General features: G+C 35.8%; 1 long non-coding RNA gene across 1 annotated transcript; it reads right to left on the minus strand.

Annotated features, from left to right (window-relative positions):
• Positions 1–1,027: 1,027 nt before the first annotated feature.
• LOC107971376 (uncharacterized) lies at positions 1,028–7,850 on the minus strand. The gene is made up of 3 exons (XR_001714327.3): positions 7,745–7,850; positions 2,547–2,706; positions 1,028–2,013 (listed from the first exon to the last, which is right to left on the minus strand). It is a non-coding gene; the product is annotated as an uncharacterized LOC107971376 (long non-coding RNA).
• Positions 7,851–11,046: the final 3,196 nt, after the last annotated feature.

Below are 11,046 nucleotides of genomic sequence, written 5' to 3' on the forward strand. Positions count from 1 at the left end.
ATTTAGCAGGAAATTGTCTCAGATTTCCAAATAAGCAGATAATTCCTTTATTGAAATTGCTGTATGGCAAATAAAAATAAAGATCTGGAATATTTTTACAAAATCGCATTGTATTACATAGGGAACTATAAATAAAACCAGAAAAAGTCATAGAAGTGCTGGCATGCATTACATTAAAATAATAGCAGAATACATTCTTAAAATTATAATCATGAGGCCAGGCGCAGTGACTCACGCCTGTAATCCCAGCACTCTGGGAGGCCGAGGTGGGTGGACCACAAGGTCAAGAGATTGAGACCATCCTGGCTAACATGGTGAAACCCCGTCTCTACTGAAAATGCAAAAACTTAGCCGGGCGTGGTGGCGGGCACCTGTAGTCCCAGCTACTTGGGAGGCTGAGGCAGGAGAATGGTGTGAACCTGGGAGGCAGAGCTTGCAGTGAGCCAAGATTGTGCCACTGCACTCCAGCCTGGGCAACAGAGTGAGACTCCATGTCAGAAAAATAAATAAATAAAAATAAAAATTATAATCATGATGCATTATGTTCAAATCAGGATAACTTTTGATGCTTCATTTTAGGAATTATTTTATTAGAACACATCATATTAAGAGGTAAAAGGAAAAAGGCCTTCTCAACAGATGACATGCTATGATATTACACTCAATAATCTTTTCTCATAAAAATATGTGGTAAAATACAAATGCTGATAAAAAAATTCAACATGGCATAACTCCCATATTTTAAATGTAAATTCCAAGCTGAATGACTCAGAGTCCCACTGGGAGTTTATGTAAATGATGAGGAAGATTGTTGTGGTAATTCTTACATTATAAGTAATACAATGTAACAAGGAGAGGGACAAGAGACACATCAGAGTATTTCCCTTCTAAAGCATTACAAGCCTCATTATATGATGCAATAGGAAGTATGCAGCATCCCCAATAATGTCTTTGCCTACAAAATTGAAAACGAATCTAAATTTACATGTGTCTCCCAGAGGAACAAGTTAAACAACAGAACTGTTTTGAATTACTTGATTTATTGATAGGAATATATGTTGTATTTACAACCAGAGTTGTAAAAGACTCTTAGTACAGAGTCTTTAAAAGAAAATGGTAAATGCCTTCCTGATTGTGCCCATGACCTTGTAGGACCTCCCTGGTCACCGTCTCCATTCTCTCTTCTCTGCAGAAGTGGTTTGCTTTCATGTGTTTTCCCTGGTTACACTCTTGTATCAGGTTTTCCCCCTTATTCTCTTCTGTACCTTTGTATTAAAGCTTAATTTATAAAGTCTTTGCCCCTAGACCTTATATATTAAATTCCACCTGATTTTTTTGCTCCAGTTTTCTGGGCCAGCTCAATCACTTCTTTCTCTAGCCCCAGCATCCTACATCCAAGCCTACTCATATCTGAGACCCTGTCTACCCAGAAAGAGTTCAGGCACTTTTCTCACTTTAGACACCTTTTTTTTCTTTTATTTCTCCTAAAAGACAAACCCACACAAACAAGTTATTTTTTAAAAAATGTCCTCTTGAACACCTGAGTAGCAGTTGCCCTAGCCTTCTCCATCTAAGTCAGACATGGTTGCTTCTGTGCCTCCAGCCTTGCAGCCTTCCACAAGGTCACCTGCTGAAGTTGTCAGGAATGCCAGCACCTTCCAGAGATATTGCATACAGGCAAATCTGCAATTGAAGTGTGATCTGCCCCCTTGTAGGGCAAACTAGAAGTGCCAGAGAGTTAACAGTCAAGACACTTCTCACTCTGGGAGGGTGGGTGTCGGTGGCAGATTTATAGCCTCTCATAATGTGCCAATTTTTGAGGCAGTTCTTCACAGACCCACAGACATAAGGCATTGCCTTTTATACAAAAGAAGTGTCAGTATTCATGACATTCTCTTCTCATTTTCTAGTCTCTCAATCTACTGATGTCTGTCCTCTTCACCTTGTAGAACAGGATTTGATGGACTTATGCCAAGCTTCTTTCAGTGCTCCTGTTGAGCTCACCACTGTGCCCTGGCTCAAACAACACAGTCCTTATCACAGAGTAGGTAGAAATGTATTTCTAAAATTACCTCTGTCTCCATGAATCAGCAATGTTTCCTCTATGTTCTACATAACTGTCACTTATATCTCCCATCTCTCACACACACACCCATGCACACACATACAGGCATGCACATGCATACCCAAAATGCACAAACATTGATCTCACATGCTCTACCAGCCTCTTCCCTATCCCCTGCCCATTTCCTTCTCTTTTAAACTCATTATCCACATATAAATTACAGGGATCTGTCTGAATTACAAATCTGATGTCACCACACTTCTTTGAAAATCCTCTGTTCCCTGCCTAACAGCCTACAGGATGAAGTCTGTCTCCCTCATCTGCCTGTTGAAGATCTTAACACCGTCTTCCTCTCTTGCTCCCTTCTGTCCATTCTTGCTGTACATATCACTTTAGTGTTACCGAAACTTGACATGCTTCCTACTTCCTCCCACCAAGTCTTTCTGATTTGGTCCAATCTGTTTAGAATGAGCTATCTTACCTTTTATCCTTCCTTCCTTATGTTCTTCTTTCTATTACTCTAACTGGCTAAGTTCAGTTCAACCTTTAAAATTTAGCCAGTGATGGGAGGCCGAGGAGGGTGGATCACAAGGTCAGGAGATCGAGACCATCCTGGTTAAGACAGTGAAACCCCGTCTCTACTAAAAATACACACACACAAAAAAAAATTAGCCAGGTATGGTGGCGGGCACCTGTAGTCCCGGCTACTCGGGAGGCTGACGGGGGAGAATGGTGTGAACTCGGGAGGCGGAGCTTGCAGTAAGCAGAGACTGCGCCACTGTACTCCGGCCCGGGTGACAGAGCTAGACTCCATCTCAAAAAATAAAATAAAATAAAATAAAATAAAACAAATTTAGCCAGTTAATCCAGAGTACCTTGTCTACCTCTTTAATGAAAAGTATATTACATTTCATAAGAGTAATCTTTGGGAATTTATCTTTTTCACTATATTTTAAGTTTCTTGTAGACTGAGTTTCTGTTATATACTTTGTACAGCATGTGACAAATAGAGAGGCTTTTAAAATACTGCCAATAAACCAAACAAATAGCTTAATAAATGCATTAGAAATGAATTGATCATTGCAAAAAATTCCTAACATTTCTAAATCATAGCTTCCCCATATCGTAAAAGGTGCTATTAACAACTACTATACATAATTTTTTTAGTGGGATGAATCTTTGGAGAACTAGAATAGTATCTGGCTCATATAAGCAGATAATATTATTAGTTTCCGTGGCAGATTGTATTTTCCAACAATGGCCACTCCAATATATATCTCATCTTTCAAGCCCTCTGTCTTAGTCTGTTTTCTATTGCTTATAACAGAACACCTTAAACTGGGTAATTTATACGAAAAGGAATGTATTTCTTACAGTTAAGGAGACTAGGAATTCCAAAGTTGAGCACATCTAGAGAGAGCTTTTTTTGGTAAAAATTCTCTGCAGCATCTAAGACGGCACATGTCATTACATGGCAAGGGGGATGAGAGTGTTAACATGCTAACTCAGGTCTCTCTTTCTTTTCTTATAAAGCCACCAGTTCCTCTCTCATGATAACCTGTTAATTCACAGACCTGTTAATCATTAATCCATGAATGGATTGATCTATTCATGAGGGTAAAGCCCACACAATTTAAAGATCTCTTAAAGGTCACACCTCTCAATAATGCCTCGTGGACAATTAAGTCTCAACATGAGTTTTGGAGGGGATACTGAAACCATGGGACCTACTAAAACATGATGTTGACACTTGTCCATTAAGAGGTAGAATCTATGCTTGTAGGCAGGACATATGAAATTAGGTTATATAAAACATATGGCTTCTAGTTGTTGCCATACTGGAGAGATCACTTGGAAAGCCTATATAAAGAAAGAGAAAGATGCCCTCAGACTTTAGCTCTTCCGGCCCCGGTAGTTTGTGTATACCAACTGAGGTTACAGATGTTGTAAATCAGGGACATCTTTCCCTGATGTGGATACCTAAACACTTGACCCACAGAATCTGTGAACCTAATGAGTATTTGTTGTATGCTGCTAAGTTCTAGAGTAACTTATGAGCAAAGGTAAGGATCAATCTTACACAAAGTATATTTAAAAGCCATTTATCTGTGTTCTTTATATGCCTTAATAATGTTTGACCATAACATCAGAAAGACAAATCACTAGGACAACAGAGGCAGGATAGATTTATCAACTTATTTAATATTGTTTCCTTTATGCCTGTCAATTTTAGTCAAAAAGAAGCAAACAGAATTCCCAATTGAGATTCTATGGTACATAGTTAGAGCATAGAGCTCTAAAGTTCAAGACAAGTCACTGGTTTCAAACCCAAACTGGATGAGTTCATGCTTACCGTAGAGTCAAGTCACAGTAAGAAAAAAAATAAAGAAAAATATGGTGGTAGTGAAGATTGTTTCAATGTGAAAATTGTGGGAGGAGGCATAAAGTTTTCTTTGCAGAGTGACTTAGGAGTCAAATGTAATAGAAAAGAAAAAAACGGGACCGTGACTGCTTGGGAGAAAAGTAACAAAGAACTAATTAACCTGCACAATAAACACCACGTTTTGCATATAGGTGGACATGCAGATATAAAGAATTCTGTTACTAAATTTAAAATAAGCAATTTGTTTTCAACGTTATATAATCAAAAGTAATGAGCACAAAAAGTTTCCACATTTTTATCCTTAGTCTTCTCATTTTGGCTAAATGTTACTTGCAATATTTTTGAATTCTTTTAATATTTAATTGGAAGAGTGTTCTTTTCATTTTAGTTAAAAGTAGAAGCTAGGAAGGAACAGCAGAAAATTTCATTCCTTTAGTGTTATGAAAAGATATGCTATTATTATCTTCAAATCTGAGATGACATTCTGAGTTAATCCATGTCCTCATTTCATTCAACATTTCCTGACACTTAACGTATCCCAAACATGCTATGCACCAGGAATATTAAGATCACATAGAAAACTCACATTTTAATGTGGGGTAGGGGTGCAGTCAGGTAACCGTAAGGAAAAATGTGGCCAGTGTTAAAGTAAGAATTTATTCTTGCCTTTTTGCAGGAAGTATAAAATCTTCTACATGTTCATCTGTCTCTAACTGGCCTTTTATTTATTTTTTTATCTCAGGACACTTACATAAGGATGATCACAAATATATAATAGTGTCCTTTTGAACATTTATGGAGACAACATCCATTAGCTACTACTTATTTTCCTTTAGTTTCAAACTCACTCTTTTGTGATCTATGGTGCTGTGACTGAACTCTGCAAACTACATTCCCCAGACACCTTTGCCATCTGGCTTCCAGTTAATTTTTGTCAACAGAGGGCATAGAGGACTGGAAGGCAGGCAGGAAGAAGCAACTGTACTTTCTCTTCAGCATAGCATCAGCAGGGAGAGTTTCTCTCACTAGTAGAAGTTTGTTTCAGCCAACTACACTTCACCTAGCAGAGACAGTTGGTTGTAGATGTTAGCCTTTTTAAGAGTTCCTATAAAGAGTCTCATCAACAACCTATCCCTCACCCCCACTACTCCCAGCCAGGTACCAGCAACAGCCTTACAAAGCCCCATCAATAAAGGTTTGAGCCATATTTTACAAAAAAGGATTAGATACCTTATATAAAGTGTCTTCTGTTGAAATGCTTAATGTATTTTTTTGTTTCCCTTACCAAACCTTGGTGAAACTTGACACAAATGTATAGAAACAAACATAAAACTACAATAAATGTGCAAGTCTTTAAATGTAGCTTTTATTCTTTCTTTCCTGATTTTTTTACATCCTTCTACAGAAATTCATGAATTCATCGGTAAGGAGTGTTTTATTTCATGTGAGTGTGAATGTAATAATCAATTATATGAAATATACAAAATAGTTACACAGAATACCTTGCCATATATCTACTCTAATTTTGAGGTTTTTGAGGTTTTGAATCTCCCCCCCCCATTTTTCTCTATTTATGGCAGATAAGAAAATATTATATAGTAATTACTCAGGGATAATTTCCCCTATTATCTTTTAAATTATCTTCAGTAACACCACAAGAATAACATATTAAATGCATTAAATATATATATTTTTGAAAACCTGAGTTTATACTACAGAAGGAGAAAAAAGACATTTGGATGCATGCTGAGATGTAAAACTGAAATATACATATAAATTAAGTTATATTAAAATTGATACGATATAAATTTTATATATTATGTGTAAAATTTGATGCCTTGAAATCTCTAGATAAAGGGAACATATTGGAGGCATTTTCTCATTTTTATAACCTTATTAATTAGAACAGATTTGGAAAAATTTGACTCAAATCATGACAATCATGATTTATAATTTCCAACTATATACCATTTTATTTCTTTTACACACTCAGTTTAATTAACTGCTATCAAGCATTTTATAATTAGAGATTCAGCTGGATCACCTTCAATAACTAGATGAGACCTATTTGAAATTAACAGCATCCATTTTCCATTTAAATAGTGCTAAAATATCCAATCGAAAATTTCCTAAGGAAATTAAAATACTTTCTCATTACCTATCTGCATCATATAATTACATATCAAACCTCTTCTCTGAGATGGTAAGAATAAATTCTTCATCTGGTTCAGTTAAATATCACCAATTACAAAATACAGTTAAGTGACTCTCTAATTTCAATCCACAAAAATCACACTGGGTTGTTTATTAAACACATACATTTTTTGGGTTATTACCCAGCTACTGAATACAAATCTATGGGAGACAGGCAGAAATATCAACATTTTTAAGTAGCATATTAGTTATTTCTTGTACCAATAATCTATAAAACACATTTATACAAATAGTAGGGTAGTTTTGATTCTTTATATCTCTATTACTACAAAAGCAAAAATCGACTGGCTAAGACTAGCTGGGATACTAAAATAGGAACACATTTCTAATAAATTATTTGTAATTCAGTATTTAAAACATTAAAAAAATTAAAAAGCAAATTAAAATTGATATTTTATCACCGATTTTTCTCTTTAGTCTCATCTCTTTCAAAAATCATGTTTTCCAAAATAAGCTCTCTGACACTTCTGATCAAGAAAACACTATTCACAAAAATTGCTGTGGATTCTCACCTCCTTTATCCAGTCTTGGACTAAAACACAATAGGATCTTCTGTGGTTTCAAAAATCTACAATAGGCCTGGCGCGGTGGCTCTCGCCTGTAATCTCAGCACTTTGGGAGGCCGAGGCGGGTAGATAATGAGGTCAGGGGTTCAAGACCAGCCTGGCCAAGATGTTGAAACCTCTTCTCTACTAAAATTACAAAAAAATTAGCCAGGCTTGGTAGCGGGTGCCTAAAATCCCAGCTACTCGGGAGGCTGAGGCAGAGAATTGCTTGAACCCGGGAGGCGGAGGTTGCAGTGAGCCGAAATTGTGCCACTGCACTCCGGCCTGAGTGACAGAGCGAGACTCTGTCTCAAGAAAAAAAAAAAAAAAACTACAATATATTTAAATTTGTCCCCTAAATAAGATTCTATCTTAGAAATGGATTCTGAATTCATGTGAACTACTGAAAAAAATTCTGATTATATAATCCGTGGCTTCCAGAGTTCTAGCCTAAGGCACTACATTTATTAATGTTCTAATTCATTTGTGTGTTTGCTGAGGAGTAGGGTAGGTTTATCAGGGAGACACAGAACTCACAGAGCTGAAGTTTTCCTCCAAATTTCAGTTCTCTTACTGTGTGGTGGTCATTCTTAAATTCAGAGTATGTTGTTGATGATTGCCTGTCTGATCCTGCCTCTCACCTAGCTCCCTATTACTGCTTTGAATAATGTTAAAAATCTTTCTGATGTCATAATACTCTTTTTTGTACCTCTATTAACATACATACACACATTTTTAGCTGCAAGGATACCAGATCTTCCTTCCCAAACTCACTCATGTTGAAAAATAAGAGACTTTCTCACAACTAGAAAGCCAGAAAGGATTGGAATTTTACTCTTATTGTGACATATCTGATGTAGTTTAGCTCTGTGTCCCCACCCAAATCTCATCCAAATTGTAATTCCCATGTGTCAAGGGAAGGACCAGTAATCCCCATGTGTTGAGGGAGGGAGGTGGTTGGATCATGGGTGTGGTTTTCCCCATACTGTTCTCATGAGAGTGAGTAAGTTCTCAGGAGATCTCATGGTTTTATAAATGTTTGGAAGTTCCTCTTTTGCTCTTCTGTCTCCTGTCACCTTGTGAAAAAGCTGACTGCTTCCCCTTCCATTATGATTGTATGTTTCCTGAGGCATCCCCAGCCATGTGAACCTGTGAGTCAATTAAACCTCTTTTCTTTATAAATTACCCAGTCTCAGGTATTTCTTTATAGCAGTGTGAAAACAGACTAATACAACATCCCTCAGGTTATATAAAGGTATTATCAGTATCTCATCATAGACATTAAAATAGATGAAAAAGTAAATTTTTGTACAAAAGCAGTCATTGAAAGCCAATAGCCAGAAAACATCTAGAGCGACATAGTGCAGAAGCAAGAAAGATTGCACAGCTCCACAGGACCTCCATGTCTCACTATGCAGCATGCAACAAAACTGCTGCTGTGATAATAGGTAAGATAAACCTGTTCCTTCATCAAATAAACACAGTTGGTTGCTTCTGTGGTTCAAGATGTCAGACAACTCTTCTTTTCACTTCATAAAGATGTTTATTACCAATGACATTGGCTGATTAGAAGGCTAAGCCTCAGTTACTTGACAAATCTTAAGTGGAATGCAGTATTTTTGAGTAATATTGGATAAATGAAGTATTATTGTCAATTAAGCAACAGTTGTAGCTTATTTAATAGCATTTTCAGTGAATTCTCAAATTATTACTGAGGAAAATGTGACAGTGCTTCAAAGCAGTAGTAATTTATTCTCATTATGCTGCATTTATTATTAAAACCAACAGTGGACAGTGAATGACTAACTGATCCTTTTTTGGGAATATTACTTCCAAATGAACATTAACTTAAAGATTGGAATATGAATACACTATTGCTTTTACACTAGAGAGGTTACTCCTGGCCACTCTTTCAGCAGCAGTTAGCTTCAGGAATTCATGTCAGTGATATTAATCATCATTGGAGACATCTTCCCTTTTCATCAGGATTTCCTGTAGTGGGGGAGAGTGCTAGACTGAAATCTGAAGACAGGCAAAATAGCCTCAAATAGTGTCTCCTGGGGCTCCTAAGTGCTAAGAAGTCTCATTGGACATTGATAGTGCCAAAACAGACATATTTGGGGGGATCATCAAGTCAAAATTTTATATATTTTTATCTGTTTTTTGGAGATAGATGAAATATTTTACTAATTCGGTAGCAACTACGGAAAACAGGTCTTGCTCTGTTAACACCCACTGAGTACTAGTTGCTACTTTAATAATGCTTTTCATGAATGCTCAAATTATTAGTGAGGGAAATATGATAGTGCTTCAACACAGTACTAAAGGTATACCCTACTATACATAGGATATACATTTAGTAAAGAGATGTATAATCATTTTATAATAATATGCTCTAAGTATACTATTATACTTCCTTATACTAAAGAGATGAACAATCATTTTATAATAATATAGCCTGGCCAACATTTGTGAAGAGGCCTGTAACATTATTTCAGATTATTATCTTAAAAAAAAAGATTTCAAAAATGATTTTTTCTTCTGAAAAAACAAAAGCTGCTGTTCTTGGGCAGCGAAGCAGGGGAATCATGGTTATCTCCAGACAATTGTAGACAAGGATTCTTACACATATTTTTAAAAAAATAAGATTTGGAAGTCTTTCCTGATCTATTTATAAGAGAAAATGGAAGACAAATGATGGGGAACTGAGGGGAATGCACAAGAGAAAAACCTATGTTTGAAAGTCTGAGTTTGTCCCTATTCCAAATAAATGCATTGCCAAGAACCTTTAAGGATAATTTGCATCCGCTGCAAAAGAAATGTGATTATAGCTTGTATAATGATGGTTTTGATCACAGGTCCATTGGTCTAAAAATGTGCACTTTTACAAGGGGTCATATTTTCAGGTCTTTCACATGAAATTTGGATAATTATATGCATATAAGTAGCTTTCCTTGTCAAGTAGCCTAAAAAAATTGGTACACGTCCAAAGAATCTCAATACTGTGGCAACATTAACAGTTCTTTGTCTTTGCCCTTTCCAAAAATAGAGCCATTATTTTTAAAGTTTATATTACTTTTAAACTTTCCTTTGCTTATTTTGGGAAAATGTTGAGCAAATCCAACTGGCACTAGAGAACTTGTATATTAGATAACCATGTTTTATTTTTCTAATTTTAAAAATGTTCACATTTTAACCCTCTATAGTTAAGTAGCATCTTTTCCTTGTCTTTCCTTTTGCCTTCTTCTCTACTTCCTTCTTCATTTTGTCTTCCTTTTCTTTCTTATACAATCCCTCTATTCTTTCTTACTTATTTATTTCCCATCTGCATTCTCATGGGATTTTGGAGACTTTAAATAATCCAATGAATATAATATAAAAATCATTCATTGAGTTTATAAAAGGTAAAACAGAAAATTACATTTTATTTCAGAAAAATGAATTTGGGTCATAATATACAATATCACTATTATATTTGGAAAAAATGGTTCCAATACTCCTAATGGTTACAATGAAAATATATATAGTACTGTCTAGAAACATTTTTTCTTTAAATTTATGCAAAACTTTTCAATGAACAAATCTTTACTGAGTAGCTAATATGACCATGCCCAATGTTAGATGATTACTACATGGTGGGAAACAAGATACATATACATACATACATTACATCTCATGCAGCCTACAGTCTAGAAAGACTGGTTGACAATATATAAGTAAAGACACAAAGTTTTATTTATTGTATGATGTGGTCTGAAGGAAATAAGCAGCATGGCGTGAAAGAAAGGAAAAATTCAGAGTTTTTTTCTCTAAAGATGGAATATAAGCTGAAAATGGAA

Source organism: Pan troglodytes, chromosome 12 (genome assembly GCF_028858775.2).
Source record: "Pan troglodytes isolate AG18354 chromosome 12, NHGRI_mPanTro3-v2.0_pri, whole genome shotgun sequence".
In the NCBI taxonomy this organism is placed as follows: domain Eukaryota; kingdom Metazoa; phylum Chordata; class Mammalia; order Primates; family Hominidae; genus Pan; species Pan troglodytes.